The 17,997-nt window shown below is 41.4% G+C and overlaps 1 protein-coding gene across 2 annotated transcripts in view; it reads left to right on the forward strand.

Moving 5' to 3' along the window:
• Positions 1-3,722: 3,722 nt before the first annotated feature.
• Positions 3,723-17,997, forward strand: part of FHIT (fragile histidine triad) — a 1,500,125-nt gene continuing 1,485,850 nt past the window's right edge. For both annotated transcript variants that reach the window (XM_025377569.1, XM_025377568.1), the window contains exon 1: positions 3,723-3,881. The gene's annotated coding sequence lies outside the window, so the exon portion shown is untranslated. The remainder of the gene's footprint in view (positions 3,882-17,997) is intronic.

A 17,997-nucleotide genomic window follows, 5' to 3' on the forward strand; every position in this document is an offset into this window, starting at 1 on the left:
CCACCTGTAGCAGATATTACTGGTGCCCTGCCAGTATGCTATATTCCCTTACTATTTCAGTGTATACCAATCTGACTCTTAATTCTTCTATCTCTGGCATCTGTGGCCACTGAGGCAACTCTGTCTACTCTTAGAACATGGCAGACAAGCCAGGGTCTTAATAATCCCTGAAAGTAGCCCCCAATCATTGACTGACGGTATTGGTGTTTAAACAACCCAGTTATCTTGTCCTCTTGGTGGAATCACTCAGTCTAAGGTATGTGTTCCACATTGTTTCCCAGAGATTCCTAGGAGGATTAAGTTCTGGGTGCCCTTAGCAGTAATGTGCTAGATAAGCCATCTTTTTGGTCTTCTCTTCCCTATTTCACTTTCTTAGTCTCTTACTGGTGTTTCCTGCAATAATCTCCTAAATAAAATACTTGCTCTTGAATACCTGTCTCCAGATTTGCTTCTCGGAGAACCCATACTAAGGTGGTTATTAATTCAGTCAAGTTGCAGATCAGACAGTAACCTCCCACTGATTGTCTTGGCACTTGAAGGTCCTGAATCCAAGGCAAGTGCCATGTCTTCATGCTCTTTGTGAATGTATCTGTTGCTCAAGGTCATGGGTGACCTTGAGCCCAGCAGTCAGCATTATCCACAGCTGAAGTAATACCTATGTGCTCATATTAGGTTATCCGACAACAGTGTAATAATCATTAGACACCACTGTTTAGATCCCGAGTATGTTCATGACATTTGCCTTTTGACTGCTAAGTAGAAGATGTAATGATTACAGGCTGATGCTTTCTCAGGAGGAGGAAAGTTATTGAGCTTTCCAGTTTCATATGCTCCTGATTTTCTTCCACGTTTAGTCTGGCTGCTGACACATGTGTTGAAATCTTTCATGTTGATCAGCTTGAGAATAGCTGGGACTGCTGAGCTAAGTCTGTGCTCATAAAAGAACAAAGAATTGTATTACAGGAAATGACCCCAAATTGACATAAGATTAGGCTAGGAAGCCTGAACAGGGGTTTTAATCTCTATGCACAAAATCAGTCTGTACATATATTGATCACATTCCTGCTGTTTTAACTATAATTTTTTTTCAATTTCACTTTGTTATTCACAATTTGATAATATTTTATGTGGTCATGGTGTCTGTGTGATGAACTATAATCCAGTGTGACATTCTCTGAGACTCAAGCTTCCAAGGACATAAGAATTTCACACCAGGACACTTTGTAGGACACCTTACTACTCTCCATGGGATTCAAATATCAGAAATGATGAGAGATCTAAGACTTGATGTAATCGCCTGCATGTAATGAATCAGGCCAAAGAAAAAAGTGAGACATAGATAAAGGAAATGGTGCTAAGGCAAATGGGGACCTATCTTAGTGTTTGTCTTACAGTAACTGCTCTTTGTGTTTCCTGATGTAATGGCAAGAGTCTGAGGCAGGAATCTAGTCCCTGCTTAGGAGCTGCATGACCTTGTGAAAATTACTTAGGTGTTCTGCAATTTGTAATTGCATTTATTGCAAAATTAAGTTTACTTTTCATACGTCACTAGACTCAGAGCATTTTGAGGTTAGGAATTGGGTCTGAATCAATGATTTCTCCAGCACCCACATGGCATTTGGCACATAATACATCAATAATGATTTTGGATTAAAAAAGGGAGCAAGCACAAGGAACCATGGTGGTCAGAGACGGGTTGAATTCATCTGCACCAGAGAAAGGGAGACTAGAGGAGAAAGGTCACACTGGATTTCGTTCAATTATTGAAAATATGGTGTATTTACTATGTGCTGGGCACTTTTCTAGGTGCTAGAAAGACAACAGTGACCAAAACAAAAATCCACATCTGCATGGATCTTGCATTCTAGTGAGAAAGTAAGATGGTAAAAAAGATAAATAGGTAAATTTTATACAATGCTTCGTAACGACAAGTGCTAAGAAGAAAAACAGCACAGAAAAGACAGAAAGGAAAAGGGAAGGGGCACATGTGGTGCAATTTTGTTAGGATGCCAGGGAGGGCTGAGCGTAGTCGTAAATGACCACATCATTTGATGGATCAAGTCAGGGACTGCGAGTCTGTGTTTCTGAGAGACACATAAAGAAAAGAAGGCTTCAGGAATCCAGAAAGATCCAGAGTGGGGAAATGAAGTGAAAAGAAATCCAGTCAGTGGGGAGTCGTGAAGGGATAAGTTAAACGCGTTTTGGGAGCAAGGAAGAAAGCAAAAGTGCGGTACAGCCTTTCATTACACGTGAAAAGAATCATGTTTCTTTTTCTAGTTAGAAAAAGCTAAAGATTGTGCTATTTATGTATGCCCAAAATCCCCTTCTTTTTTTTTTTTTTTTTTTCTTTTTTTTCTTTTTTTTTTAAATTTATTTATTATTATTATACTGTAAGTTGTAGGGTACATGTGCATAACGTGCAGGTTTGTTACATATGTATACTTGTGCCTTGTTGGTGTGCTGCACCCATCAACTCGTCATTTACATCAGGTATAACTCCCAATGCAATCCCTCCCCCCGCCCCCCTCCCCATGATAGGCCCCGGTGTGTGATGTTCCCCTTCCCGAGTCCAAGTGATCTCATTGTTCAGTTCCCACCTATGAGTGAGAACATGCGGTGTTTGGTTTTCTGTTCTTGTGATAGTTTGCTAAGAATGATGGATTCCAGCTGCATCCATGTCCCTACAAAGGACACAAACTCATCCTTTTTTATGGCTGCATAGTATTCCATGGTGTATATATGCCACATTTTCTTAATCCAATCTGTCACTGATGGACATTTGGGTTGATTCCAAGTCTTTGCTATTGTGAATAGTGCTGCAATAAACATACGTGTGCATGTGTCTTTATAGCAGCATAATTTATAATCCTTTGGGTATATACCCAGTAATGGGATGGCTGGGTCATATGGTACATCTAGTTCTAGATCCTTGAGGAATCGCCATACTGTTTTCCATAATGGTTGAACTAGTTTACAATCCCACCAACAGTGTAAAAGTGTTCCTATTTCTCCACATCCTCTCCAGCACCTGTTGTTTCCTGACTTTTTAATGATTGCCATTCTAACTGGTGTGAGATGGTATCTCATTGTGGTTTTGATTTGCATTTCTCTGATGGCCAGTGATGATGAGCATTTTTTCATGTGTTTGTTGGCTGTATGAATGTCTTCTTTTGAGAAATGTCTATTCATATCCTTTGCCCACTTTTTGATGGGGTTGTTTGTTTTTTTCTTGTAAATTTGTTGGAGTTCTTTGTAGGTTCTGGATATTAGCCCTTTGTCAGATGAGTAGATTGCAAAAATTTTCTCCCAATCTGTAGGTTGCCTGTTCACTCTGATGGTAGTTTCTTTTGCTGTGCAGAAGCTCTTTAGTTTAATGAGATCCCATTTGTCAATTTTGGCTTTTGCTGCCGTTGCTTTTGGTGTTTTAGACATGAAGTCTTTGCCCATGCCTATGTCCTGAATGGTACTACCTAGGTTTTCCTCTAGGATTTTTATGGTATTAGGTCTAACATTTAAGTCTCTAATCCAAAATCCCCTTCTAAGGGGATTCTCACCTTAACTTGTCTTCCGTGGTCAGTGTTTCCCGCCCCTGAATCTGGGTTACTGTCACTATGGCTTTCAATTGGCCCGGCTTAGGCGCATGCTCTGCGCGTATTGGCCTCCGCTCCTGTCCCCAGACAAGCGGCCATCTTGGGTCCCGCCCCTACCGTGGGGTCTTCTGGGAATTGCAGTCCCCGCTCCGCTCTGTCCCGTCAGAGGACTTTTTGCCCTCTGTTCCCGGGTCCCTCAGGCGGCCACCCAGTGGGCACACTCCCAGGCGGCGCTCCGGCCCCGCGCTCCCTCCCTCTGCCTTTCCTTCCCAGCTGCCAACATCCTGGAAGGTAGGGGCGGGGAGGCAAGCCCAAGTGGAATAGTGTTTCTGGGGCGCGGGTCTGGGTTTCCACGCGCGTCTGGTCATCACCCCGGAGCCCAGTGGGGCCGGCGCCGCTCACGGGGCGGTGGGCTTCTGTCCCGAGGACTCTTCTGCCCCACGAGGGTCTCAGGGTGGGGACTCGGGCCCCCTAATTCCCAAGCACCGACCCTAGCCCTAACCCGTTACTCCTCCACCGTATTTATACGTGGGGAAACTGAGGCACGGGGCCACGCCAGCGGTTCCGGGGACGCCACAGCTCTTGGCTCTGGGGGTGTAGTCGGCACCCGCCGTTTTGGCATCGTTCGTCAGTTTCATAGACAAGTAGCGAAAATCCGTCCCAACAGGTCTGTGTTAAACACGCAGCTCTGGGTTCCCCTAAGGGGTTGCTGAACACGTGCGCAGGACAGGAGCAAACCAGGGTACAGAGAAGGCAGCATTTTGGGAGATAAGTTTACATTACTATTTCAAAAACAGACAAAAAGGCATCGAATTTATTGTTGTGGGAGAATTCGTCGGTACTTGGTCGGACTTTCTTACACCTATTTTATGGTTTGTTGTTTTTATTTTTAGCGTCAAAGGGGGGATTTTAAAGGTATATCCGAGTTGGGGGTGGCGGGGTGTAGGAGGCAGGTTAGTGGAACTTGAGATGCATCTGCAGGTTTCTCTGTAGGCTTAAATTCTGCCCTCGCTGTGTTACCTTGGAACAGCCACTCACAGCGCTTATCTGGGAAACAAGGAGCCCAACGCTCCCAGGTCAAGTGGCCCGAGGATGCTGCCTGAAGCCGAAATCTAAATTGAGGTCATGCTTGCGAAAGTTTACCACTTGCAGATTTACTGCTGTTATTATTCTGGTCTCTCAGAAATGTGCTGGGACCAGTGGAAAATACCCACAGTGGTTGTTTTAGAAAGGTTCTGACCCGGGCCGGGCCCAGACTACCAAGGGCGGTCCCTACTCGCACCTGATGTTAAGCCTTGGTTTAAGCCTGCGGCCGGAGGCCTGGGCAGCGGAGGCTCCTGGGAGTTGCAGTCCCGCCCCTTGTTTCTCGTCGAGCAGGTACTCCACCTCGTGGGGTGCCATTTTGCACGGCGAGATGTCTCCTGGGAGATGAAGTCTCGCTTCTAGCCGTTCTGTAGAGCAGCCGCTTGACTCGGAACTACAACTCCCATGTGGACCTGCGTTCATGGCTGCCGGCCTCTGTCCACCTGCTGCAACCTGGACTAGAGATGTTTAGTAAAGAAAGAAGTCTAGGGTTGTGTGTGTGTGTGTGTGTGTGTGTGTGTGTGTGTGTGTGTTGTTACTGATTGCATATGCTGTTCTAAGTATTAGATATGGGATTGTTGTATGCAGTGTTCCAAGTATTAATGTACATGCTTTCAGAACCACTAACACTTGACCATTTAGATCATGTTCACATGATCTCTTTTTAATACTACATTTCCCATTTGTATATGAGAAAAAACTTGAGAAGATAGCCGATGATTACACAGCTGGCAATATAATATATATTCAATAAAATATGTATGATATGATTTAATCCTCTTAAAAGCTATATGAGAGTGAGAACCATTTTTATATTAACTTTACAGATTAGAAAACTAAGGCTAGGAAAGCTAAGTAACTTGTTCAAGTTACAATACTGGTGAATAAAAGGACTGAGACTGTAAGCCCTTCGGCTTAACAGTGTCTGCTTAGAGAAAGACCCTACCTTATAGAGCCAAGGGAGAGTCCAACCTTTCTGGTTACAGAATTTTGAATATTTTCATTATACCATGTTGCCTCTGTAGTTAGACACTAAAGGTTTGAGCTGCAAAAACCTTTGAGATAATTTAATTCTAATGCAAAGATCTTGGAACACTTCTTGGCCTATAATAAAGGTTCCACAAATGCTAGCTGTATATTGTTGTAGAATACCTTTATTTTAGAGATGAGGAAACTGGCCCAGGTGGTAAAGCAGTTTGCCCAAGGTCACACACACAGTTGGTTTGTGTCAGAGATGAGACTAGAACCAAGCGTCTTGTTTTCAAGTCCAAGGTTATTTTCATTCCACCAGCAGTCAGCTAGGAGGAACAGCAGATGTGTAGCTTTGTAGATGATGGTTTCTCCTGTAATTTGTTCTTTCAAGGCCACAGACCAGGACCAATTGTTGTAAAGAATCTTATTATTGGTAAGGTTGTAATATTTCATGAATTCAACAAATATGTTTTGAGCTTCTTTATATGGTCATCGCTCTTAACGTGCAGGGACCACATAGATGATAAGGACGTAATGCATTCGAACTGGAAGGACCTTATAAATCATCTAATCTAACTTATTTTATAAATGAGGAGAGTGGTATAAAGTAGTCTGTAATCTTCATCTCATGCCCTCATGTCAAAAGCATCCTGTTTCTGCAAGAAGGCAGGTTTCTGGAGTCCTCACAGTAGTGTGGATAACCTTTTCAGGCTTATGCTTTTCTATTTGGTATCCTTGTCTTGGCCTTTTTCCTGCAGCCTTTGATAGAATGCTTTGGGAAATGTTTTTGTGTCCCCATCTTTATTTGTGTATTCATGTAACTTCAACATGCTCTGTTTCCATTTTGGAAATTAGTCTGGTTTTGTCTCCCACTACTCTTTTCTCTTTTATTCTTTCAGGCACTTGAGAACAAATTCTGACACTATGTTTGCATTCACATGTTAAAATCTGACCCTCTAATATGAACTATCAGAATTCTAACAAGTTGTGACTTCCATTTTGGAAGACATATTGGCCTTTTTAATTATGTATTCACAGATAATAAGGCAGGTAACTCTGGTCTCTTCTGAAAGATGATTTCCATATAGTTGCGTAATAAAGTAACAGTTTTATGAATTGTTGGCTAAACATTCCTGAAACAGTCTATTTGAGAAGTTTTCCTCATCACCCCATGCCCCCACCCCCACACTCTCCCAACTGATAGTCTGATCATTCATCTTCCACCACAGTGCCTGACCACCAGTAGACACTGAAAAAGTACTTGTGGCATTGCACCCTGTTCCCACATCTTTTCATTGAATCTGTTTACTCTTTTAATGTAGAAGTGCAGCTTTGAAATATAAGATGTAGGAGGTTACTTTGCTTTCAACATGTACATTGCAGAGAAAAATCTCAGCCTTTGAGGTCATTCTCCAAGGGGTTGTCTCTTTGGGAATGTCCACATCTGTGACTTCTCAGATGAGAAAGCGATCCAAATAGTAAGACATAGCAGAGAAGCAGTAGAGGGGTTGTCTGAGGACCTATGATTTAATTCCCAGCTGTGCCTTTTAGACAAGTTACTTAGCCCTTGGTTTTCTCTCTTAAAATAGGGATAATAAGCATTTCTACCTCACAGTGATGATGAAGAAGAAAGTGTGTTTAAAGCTTTGAGCATGTTGTCAGGCTCTTAACAGCTTGCAGTCAATAGATAAATATAATAGCTCTTATTTTTGTTATTGTAAGCCTGATATATGAAAATTCACATTTCCTCAAGATTTAAAACTTGAGGCAGATATTTATATTATAAAAGGATTTGTTTGCTGCTTGTTTTCTTAGAGTAGCACACTTGGTCATCACATTTAAAATATGAAGTTCCTCACAACTCTTGATAACCTGTCTTGTCAGCACAGTGACACTCTTTTGTGTGGGCAGAGAGATAGTGAAGCTTTTGGCTTGGTACTGCCTGCTGAGAGGTCCCTGATCTATGGTTCCACCTATATATTACATCTTTGATTTAAAAGCAATCTGTTTCTGTCAGTGGGAACTTCTGTCTGTCTCTAGAAAGGATTGGGCCTATCCCAGGAGCCTCAGGGTTAGAGTGAGGCAGTTGTCATCCAGCTGGTGAATAATACTGGGGCAATGACTATGGGGATGTGGCAGTGCTTCTTTCTAAAGCTGACAACTTCAGTAGCCATGAGGTTACTGATAAGGAGGTGAGTTACTGAAAAGAAGTGATGCAGGGAACAGGGAAGGAGAAACAGGAATGCGGATCACAGCAACAGCAGAGGAGACGGACAAAGGAAACAGCGGAGGCCCTCGGTATCCTAAACATGTTTTTATTCAGCACATTTATCTTGCTCCTAACTCTGTGCCAGGCACTGCATCTGCTCTGGTGAGAGCAGTAAATGGGGCTGGCAGGGAGGCAGTGATGGGATGAATGAGGGTATATTCTCGGCAGGGAAGAACCTAGTACAAGGGAGGAAGGGAGGAAGGGAGGAAGAGAGGGAGGGAGGGAAGGAATGTTGGGATTTGATGAGCAGAAAGAAGGTCTGTTTGCCTAGGGTATGAAAATCAATGGCTGGAGGAGGTGGAGAGAATAAGGCTGCAGAGGTGAGCCTGAGTAATAGATTTATTTTTCTTTTTTTAAATTTTACTTTAAGTTCTGGGATACATGTGCAGAATGTACAGGTTTGTTACATAGGTATACATGTGCCATGGTGGTTTGCTGCACCTGTCAATCTGTCATCTAGGTTTTAAGGCCCGCATGCATTAGGTATTTCTCCTAATGCTCTCCTCCCCTTGCCCCCCACCCCCCAACAGGCCCCGGTGTGTGATGTTCCCCTCCCTGTGTCCATGCATTCTCATTATTCACCTCCCACTTATGAGTGAGAACATGTGGTGTTTGCTTTTCTGTTCCTGTGTTAGTTTGCTGAGAATGGTGAGCCTGAGTAATATTATGCAGAGTTTGGTTACCTGCATTTCGACCTTATTCCAAAGGCATTTGGGAAACTGTTTAATGGCCTTAAATGGGGAAATGAAATTATTGGATTTGTTTTCATGAAAGTATGGATGTATAGCAATGTATTGTATTATTGAAGATTACTAAGAGTGTAGACTTTAAGTGTTCTTGTTCCCAGAAAGGGGTCTCGATCCAGACCCCAAGAGAGGGTTCTCGAATCTTATGCAAGAAAGAATTCGGGCAAGTCCATAGAGTAAAGTGAAAGCAAGTTTATTAAGAAAGTAAAGGAATAAAAAGATGGCTACTCCATAGACAGAGCAGTCCTGAGGGCGGCTGGTTTCCCATTTTTATGGTTATTTCTTAATGACATGCTAAACAAGGCATGGATTATTCATAACTCCTCTTTTTAGACCATATAGGGCAACTTTCTGACATTGCCCCGTGGCATTTCTAAACTGTCATGGCGCTGGAGGGAGTAGAGCAGTGAGGACGACCAGAGGTCACTCTCGGCGCCATTTTGGTTTGGGGGGTTTTAGCCAACTTCTCTACTGCAACCTGTTTTATCAGCAAGGTCTTTATTACCCGTATCTTGTGCCAACCTTCTATCTTATCTTGTGACTAGGAATGCCTTAACCTCCTGGGAAAGCAGCCTAGTAGATCTCAGCCTTATTTTACCCAGCCCCTATTGAAGATAGGGTTGCTCTGGTTCAAACACCTCTGACATTCTCACCACAAATAAATAAGTATTTGAGGTAATGCATATTAATTAGCTTGATTTAGCCATTCCACAGTGGATACATATTTCAAAACAAAGTAAATCAGTTTTTAAAAAGTATGGATGCATTATGGATAATGAATTTATCTGAGGTAATAGTTGATGTGGGAAAAGTATGTATGCTTGTGCTTCTTTAATTTTAATGTGCATACAAGTCTCCTGCTGATCTTAAAATGCAGATTCTGATTTAATTAAAGACCTGGAAAGGATCAGAGATTCAGTATTTCTAACAGACTGATGCTGCTGGTCCGTAGATCATCCTTTGAGTAGCAAGTACTTACGAGACTCTTTAGTGGTCTAGGTGACAGAGGATGTAGTTAAGAGAATGGACTGGTTGGGAGCAAAAGACCTGGAATTTAATCTTGGTTCTGCCACTTTCTATGTGTGTGACTCTGGGGAAAGTGTCCAAATCTCTCTGAGCCTCAATTTCCTCATCTCTGAAATGGGGGTGATAATTTCTATTGCAGAGGGATGTTTTTAGTTTTCAATGAGGTAACCCATTGAAAGTGCTTACCATGGTAACTGGTATTCCATAAATGGTAGCTAATGATTTTATTTTTATCATTATCAATAAAAAACACAAGTTGATGCATCCTGCTCTATGTTTCCTTGTTTGTCATATTTTGAATACTAAGAGGACTAGACCACCTTTAATTCTACTGTTTTTACTTACTTCTATCATATGATGTTTGGAATTTCTTCAATCCTCTGTAAAAGTTGGAGTATTATGGGGTCAGGGGAGGAGAAGTATCTTTTCCTAACCCTCAGGTTCTTGGTTGAGTCCCCTGTAACAAAAGACAGATTAACGAGAGAAAAGCACACAGATTTATTTAACGTAAGTTTTATGTGACATGGGATTCTTCATAATGAAATGAAGACCCCCAAAACTGGTAAACCTCTGTATTTTTTATGCTAGATTTGATGAAGAAGTAGATAGTTGTGTAGAAGTATGATTGAATAAGGAAGTATGAGCTAATAATGGGAGGAAATGTAGCAAGACCTGTTTGTTCAGATTCTCTGTAACCCTTTGTCTTCGGAGATAAGGATGTTCTTTTACTCCAGGTATGGGACGTGAGAAACCTTTCACAGGAGGGTCTTAGACCTGCTTCAGGAGAAGGCCAGATAATTCTTCCTGGGTTTTATGACCTGCTGCAGAGGAGAAGGGCAGAAGGAAGGTCAGAGAGTGACTTCTGACCTTCTGGCTTCTGTTGTCTTCTCAAATTCCTTCAGCTTACAATATTTGGGGGTAGTATGTCCTGAACCCCAGCATGGGCAAATAGATATATTTCAGCCCATGCAATTCAGTCTTTCTAAATTTGATGGACAAAATCTGGGATCCTTATATTAACACATTATATCTGATTATTAAGATGGGAATTCGAGGTACCTGGCCTCCTAATGTAAGTTTATTCCTTCATTATGTAATTTTAATTTGTTTGGATTGTTTTCCAACTAGTGGCTCTCAGACCTGGCGGTAAGTTAGAATCACCGGGGCTGGTCCCATCCAGATAACTGAAATAAGAGTGGGGAGGGGAGCAAGTGTTTTTTTTGTTTGTATGTTTTCTTTTGTTTGCTTATTATTTACATTTCCCAGCTGATTCTAAAGTGCATTTAAGATTGAAAACCACTGATTCTAATAACACAGCATCGTGGAATGAATCGGGTATAATTCAGTAGGTAAAAGATCTGAGTGGGGAATGAAATATCTAGAAAGTAGCATTCTGAAGGCTTTGGGGGTGAAAGAAAAGCACCATCACAAAGCTGTCATGGAATTTGATGAACTTACTATAAATTGTGCACTAGTTATCTTTGAGATTAACTGCCAGGGACACTCTTCTCCCCCACCCTCCTTGTATCTCTTGCTGTGCTTATCTAAGGGTTTTCCTTATATCAAATTTCAGGTTGCATTTCTTGTCCTGTACTTAGTTTGCCTCATTCCTCATAGCTGGGGGTGTTGTGGGGGGCTATAATTCCATTAAAACTGTGTTCCAAAGAAACTCAGTGACATGCTTTCATGATCTATGGTGGTGTTATTGAAAAAGTTTAAACAATTGTTCAGATAAAATACCAGTCACTTTTACTGGTGATATTCTTACATTCTAATTGAGTAGCTTGAAATGAACCATTGAAATGAACCACTTCTAGAAAGGCTGCCTATTATAAAGTTTTCTTCCTATCCCCATCCTCCCCCAACTCCATGTCAAGGCAGAAGAATAATTAAGCTAATTTGATTACATACCTTTAATTTTCTTGATACTCCATAAATGTAGTGATTGTGAGGGAGGAAAAAAGAAAAACAATTCTTTCTCTGCTTTCTTAGATTCTGCTCCTGGGGCACTGAAAAGTAAACTGACAAAAGACAGATTAACAGGAGAAATCATTTATTACATATGCATACAGAGGTCTTCATAAAAAAGAAGTGAAGACCCTATAAGAGGTGGTTAGGTCTGGGGGCTTATATATTATGTGGAGAAGAAACTAGAGAAAGTGAAACCTCCTTTGCAAAAATTATGATGGTGAAAGAGATCTGACCTAACTGCATCTAACTTGCATCTGACCTCCAAGCTGTCCTCGTTCATTCTTGCACACAGACCAAACTAACTTTGGGAGGATCTTAGTTTATAGTTTAACTTTGGAACAAAGATGTTAACAACCCTTTCCCAAACCCCCTAGGACTAACAAATTAGCCACAAGTTTAGAAATTATGCTTTAGGACTCATGCAACTAGAGGTCACAAGATTCTAAACCTCCCCAGTTGCTCCTGGGGATAATATCAAAACCTAAGGTTGGTGCTGGAGATATTTTTCCAACCTTGCACTTGATGGATCAGATGGCACGACCTGGATTGATAAACTGGCTCATTTGGTCTTGTGCCCCCATGCAGGAACTGACTCAGCACAGGAGGACAGCTTTGACTCCCTGTGATTGCATCTCCAATTCGACCAATCAGCACTCCCCACTACCTGGCCCCCCTACCCACCAAATTATCCTTAATAAATCCCAGTCTCTGAAATGTTCCAGGGAGACTGATCTCAGTAGTAATAAAACTCTGGTCTCCTGTTCAGCCGGCTCTGCGTGAATTAAATTCTTTCTCTGTTGCAATTCCTCCGTCTTGATAAACCGACTCTATCTGGGCAGCAGGCAAAATGAACCTGTTGGGTGGTTACAAAAGGATAAGAGGATTTGGGCTTCTGGGGTAGGGGGACAAACTGTGAAAAAATGACTAGGAAATGTATGGTAAATGAAGGTTGTTTAGTAAGGTTTGTTTATGCAGGTAAGAATTCTTCTGTCTGGTAGGGAAAGGGGAACACCTTTATTTATAGAAAATATGTTACCTTTACAAAGGAAAATCTATGCCCTGCTTTTAGATAGATGGAGGAGGGCAGAGGTGTTTCTTTTTCTTTTTCTTTTTTTTGTTGTTTTTTCTGAATCTGCTGTTCTTAATTGCCTTCAACTCAAGTAACCCTTATGCCAAACTGGCATATTTTGGGGTAGCATATTCTGGTCCCCTTTCAGACCCTTTCCTTTGGAAAGTTGTTTTTCCCTCTCATAGAAAATGCATACAGTTATATTTGAGTATTTATATTTATATTTAAACCCTTATATCAAGGGTCCAGGAACATTCTTGGCTTGAATATATATTACCCAGCACCATAATTTCATTTTTTTTTTAGCATTTCCTGAACTTTTGTGCCCACCAGGAGGTAATTACACAATGTAGTAGCCTTACTTGTCTAGTCTGTTGACTCCATAAAGAGAAAAAGAGAAAGGGTGGGAAGAACAGTGTTTTTGCCAGAGTGTTAAATGCAGTTAAAAACTACATATTTTAGGGGTATTTTGTATGTATGCCAGTGTTTTCTTTTGATGATGAATAAGTGGGAATAGAAGAGAAAATTGAGAAACTGGTTAAGAAGTTCACAAAAGATACTCATTGACAGGATTCTGGAACTTAAAGACCCTTTCTGAGTCTTTTTTATGTGTTTATTAGTGTTCTTTATTATGGATTTACCTCTTTTTATTAACAATCAGAATTCTATTAAAATTCAGTATATTTTGCTGTTTCTCAGACTCATAGCTACTGGAGTTAGAAACCATCATAGATAATGTTGAAGTGTCAGTACTCCCTCGCAAGGTTTAATGCATGCATATTTTAGTTAGACCAGGCTGGAGGGGCATACAGTCTATAGTTATTTAATCACTGAATTTGTGGAATGTGGTAAGAACAAAATTTTTGTTTTCTGAGAAGTCTTCTTCCCACGTCTTAGTTTTAAAAAAACAAAGCAAAACACAAAACTCACTGCTGCCTTTGGACTCCACATTAACTGAAGGGTGGTACCTGCTTGGTTGTGTCAGTAGATGTTTAAGCTGTGCCCAGAAGCGCGAGTTTACCTATGCGTTTGGAGCCCTGAGGATAGGTGGAGGGAAGGGTTGGAACTTGCTTAGAATAGCGATTCCAGTTCAATCTCTTCTAGGAATGATCCTGGCAAGAAATCCAAGGGAGAGCAGGAGAGGCAAGAGGGAGGTAAAACAAATGTAGAGAGTGTGGGAGAGGTAGAATAACAAAAAATAGTGGGGTGGAAAGAGAGGGGAATAGTTTTTGTTTTACAGCCACTTGTGTAAATAAAATTAGTCTCTGCCTGTCAGTTACTACATCATCAGAAAGTGGCAGGTCTAATTTTCACTGGATGTAGTCTACCACTTTGTTAGCCTGCCTGGAAGCATAGACTATGTAGCATACCAGATGCCACTTTGGGACACCTTAGATAGATGAGTAGTCAGACTCTAGTGCAGCTGAAATTGAGGTACCAAGGCCTGTGCCACCAGCCTTTCCCAATTTAAGTGATCTGGACGAGACCTGCTCTAGTGATTCTAACTTGTAGCCAGGGCCAAGAACCACTGGTTAGAAAGCACTCCCAATGGGTTAAAATTATGTCAAGAAGGGGGCACTGTAATTGGATGTATAAATTTCCATTCGAAGGCAAGGTACCTTAAATTCCCATCTTAATAATCAGATATAACATGTTACCTTAAAGATCCCAGATTTTTTCCATCAAGTTTAGAGAGACTCAGTTGTATGGGCTGAAATATATCTATGCTCATAATACCTCAAAATTCACAGCAGATTGAGGGAGTTATAGCTTGGGCCATATGCCTACCACTTGGAATTGTTTCTATAGCCAGTGGGAGGGGGTACTGTGAGTGGCCAGGTGTGGCACAAATGCCCACCCCAGGAGAGGAGAGATTCACCCAGAGGAAGTAGGGCAGGCCTGCCACATTCTCAGCATCAGAGGCCACCATTCATACCAGAGTATATGTGACTAGTGCCCCCTGGAGTTGTGCTGTGCGAAGCTTGCAAGCCTGTACACACAGAAAGGCCCTGATTAACGAGAGGTGCTGATACCTTCAGAAGAGGGATGTGACACTAGGGATACAAAAACAACAGGTGGCCACTGTAGTTTGAAAGCCCAGTTGCTGGGTTCTGCCAGCTTAGTGGATAAGAACAAGGCCAGGAAGCTTCAGAAAAATCTACAGCTGAGGCCCTCTCTTGGCTCCTCTGAGCAGGGGATGAAGCTTCCTCTAAGCTAAGGCTTCCTCTAGCCTCTTGAACTTCCACAAGGCAACAGGCCAAGGTTTCCCTGGCCTAGAGGAGTTAGCTGTGTTTGGCTTCGTGGTGCAGATGGAACAGCTGGGTCCAACTCCTATGGGTCAAGGACTGCTGGAACTCTATGCAAGGGTCCTGGTGAGGCCAGAAGTGTTTGCATTTCCAACAAGGTGCCAGGTGATGTATATGCTGCTGGTCCATGGGCCACACTTGGAATAAAAAGGTTTTAGATTTTTGTGGCTTCTACTAAGTTACCATTCTGTTTTAACGTAATGAGTAGTATTGTTTAGAATTTTTATATATATATGTACATACACACACACACATATATATGTACACACATACACACACACATATATATGGCAAGTTGTTTTTGTTTGCAGTTTTATTTCTCCTTGTAAAATGGACATAATGGTACCTACTTCATAGATTGTTATGAATTAAATGGGATGATCTATATAAAATATCAGCACTGCCCTCATGGAGTCTAGTGAAGGGGGCAGATAACACATAGGCAAACACCTGTAACAATAAGATGTCAAGTACGAGAAGGAAGAGTATAAGATACTGTGATAGTAAGAGGGATGAGTAACCTATTGAGATAAAATGGCCAGAGAGGAAGAGCTGAGAATTGAGCAGAGAACTAAGTAAAGGATGAGAGGGAGCTGGCCATATGAAGAGCTGGTATTAATAGAATGGGGTTCCAGGCAGAAGGAATAGCCTATACCAAGGCCTTAAGGTGGGAAAGAGCTTAACACCATCAAAGGGAGAAAAGAAGGCCCCTGTGGCTGAACCATAGAGAGGGCAAGGGAGACTGACATCAGATGAATTGGCTGTATAGATAGGGCCCAGGCCATACAGGGCCTTGAAGTCAAAGTATGGAATTTGGATTTTTTTTCCCATGGGTAATGCTCCTGTTGCTGGATCTCAGTATCGTGGTTGGATCCAGACCTCTTTTCCACTCATCTGCTTCTTCACTGAGCACCTACTTCTAGACTTTTTTCCCCCTCCCTTTGGCCAGAACATGAGTTACAATCCTGGCTGATGCTTCCCTAATGCCTACTATGTCTGCAGGCTAATTTGTTACCTGTTAAAACACTTTCCAGACCCTAGGTTCCATTTGTATAACCCGATTCCTTCTCATTTTTTTCACTAGGCTCTGATGAGAGCATCTGCTATACCCACTTCTGCCCCCTAATGCGGTATCAGGTCCGTATCCCGCCTGATTGGACTTCTCTGCCACATGGCAGTGAAAATCAAGAACAAAGCCCTAGCAGTAGTCAGGCAGATGAACACAATGAAAGGGACTGAAGAAGGAGGAACAGTTTGGGATCTATTAATTGGTGGAAAGAAGAGGAGATACATAATTTTTATATGTTAGAATCATGGCTTCAAGAGATTTTTTAAAAAGAGCTTGAAAGAAGCTGGTTGGATTCATCTAGTCCACTCTCCTTTATTTGCATATTTGAAAAACTGGCTGTAAAGAGGAGAAATGACGTGGTGTGGGTCACAGACAGTGCAATTGGCAGAATGTTGACCTTTCTTAGTTTCCTATAAGTTAGCTCCTGTGTCTTTTGCTTCCTTCTTATACTTTTTACAGCTTTTATTTAACCTTTGATTTTTAATCAATGCTTCTCTTTCCTTTGGGCAGTGGTAGTGGCTGTTTTGCTGATGGCCGTCTCCCCTGCACCTGGTCCTTATGCAGGGTGAGTGATTTATGTCAGGTCCCTAACTGAGAATTCAGTGTTGGATTTTGCACTGTACCACACTACTTCTGGGCCATCTTCCATTACTGATTGTAAGTCATTTCTCTGGTTAGCTGAGTCTTGGCTGCATGGGGAGTATAGGCAAGTGAAATCCACAGAAACTGCAGACTTCATCCCCTTTTACCATTTCTCTGAATTTGCATAGCCTCCCATTTCTTCCCCATAATGGGGATAATGCTTTGTTTATTGTGTTAATGTTATCTATCTTCCCTCTCTAGAAAGATAGCACTATGAGGACAGGGACAATTGTTGGTGCTGTTCATTGCTCTGTCTCCATGCCTAGAACAATGCATGGCCTATGATAGACAAAATGAGGTGTGACTCATCATAGCCATCAAGATCTGAAAGTCTGGATTGTCCTGAAGACTGTTGCTCCCTGCAGATGAGTTGTTTATACTTTGTAGAGAATAAGATTATTCAAATGCTGGGCAGTCAAGGAGGGACTCTTGAGAGAGGAACCTATAAATAAGAGCCCATTATCTGACCCTGAGGACTCACTTCTGGCTTTGCCTTTCATTTGCTGTGTCATCTTGAGTGAAGTACTCAACCTCCCTGAGCCTCACTTTTCTGTAAAATGGAGATGATAATACTACCTAGCTCTTAGAGTTGTTGTGAGAATCAAGTGAAATCATTGATTTCAATTATGTTCTACACAGTGTCTGACACATACTCAGCACTCAATAAGTATGACCTGAGAGGAGTGTCATTAAACTTGGAATGTTACTCTATTCCTGCTAGCAGTTACACATGCATGCCAGGTTTTACTTCATAAATCATAACTAAACCTTTCCCATAGGACTATGTTATTTAGTGAAGTTTCATATTCACTTTGACCATCTAATAAATGTAGAAATCATCAGTTCTGGCTATGTAAAGTTTACTGAAAATGTTGATGAACAACAACCCAGGATTCAGCACAAAAAAATAAATCCTGGTTGATGTTAAAGACAGGAATATAAATCAGAAAACAAACATATCTGTAGTACTGTAATATTTAAATGCCTTCTCATAAACACTTAAGATTCTCATTAGTCCAACATCAGAAAAATGATAAATATTAATATTTGTCATCAAAGGAAAGCTTAGAAATCAAAGCAGAGTAAACAACTGTTGTATTTCAAGGATTACATAATACTGCAAGCATTTTTAATTAAACACCCCAAAACTCTATTTTTAAAAAACTTTCTGTATGAGTTGGTTTATTTTTATCCAGTATACAAACTAAGATGGATATACATTTAATCAGAAAAAAATGCAGGTAATTTGTTGAG

The sequence above is a fragment of the Theropithecus gelada genome, chromosome 2 (assembly GCF_003255815.1).
Source record: "Theropithecus gelada isolate Dixy chromosome 2, Tgel_1.0, whole genome shotgun sequence".
NCBI classification, from domain to species: domain Eukaryota; kingdom Metazoa; phylum Chordata; class Mammalia; order Primates; family Cercopithecidae; genus Theropithecus; species Theropithecus gelada.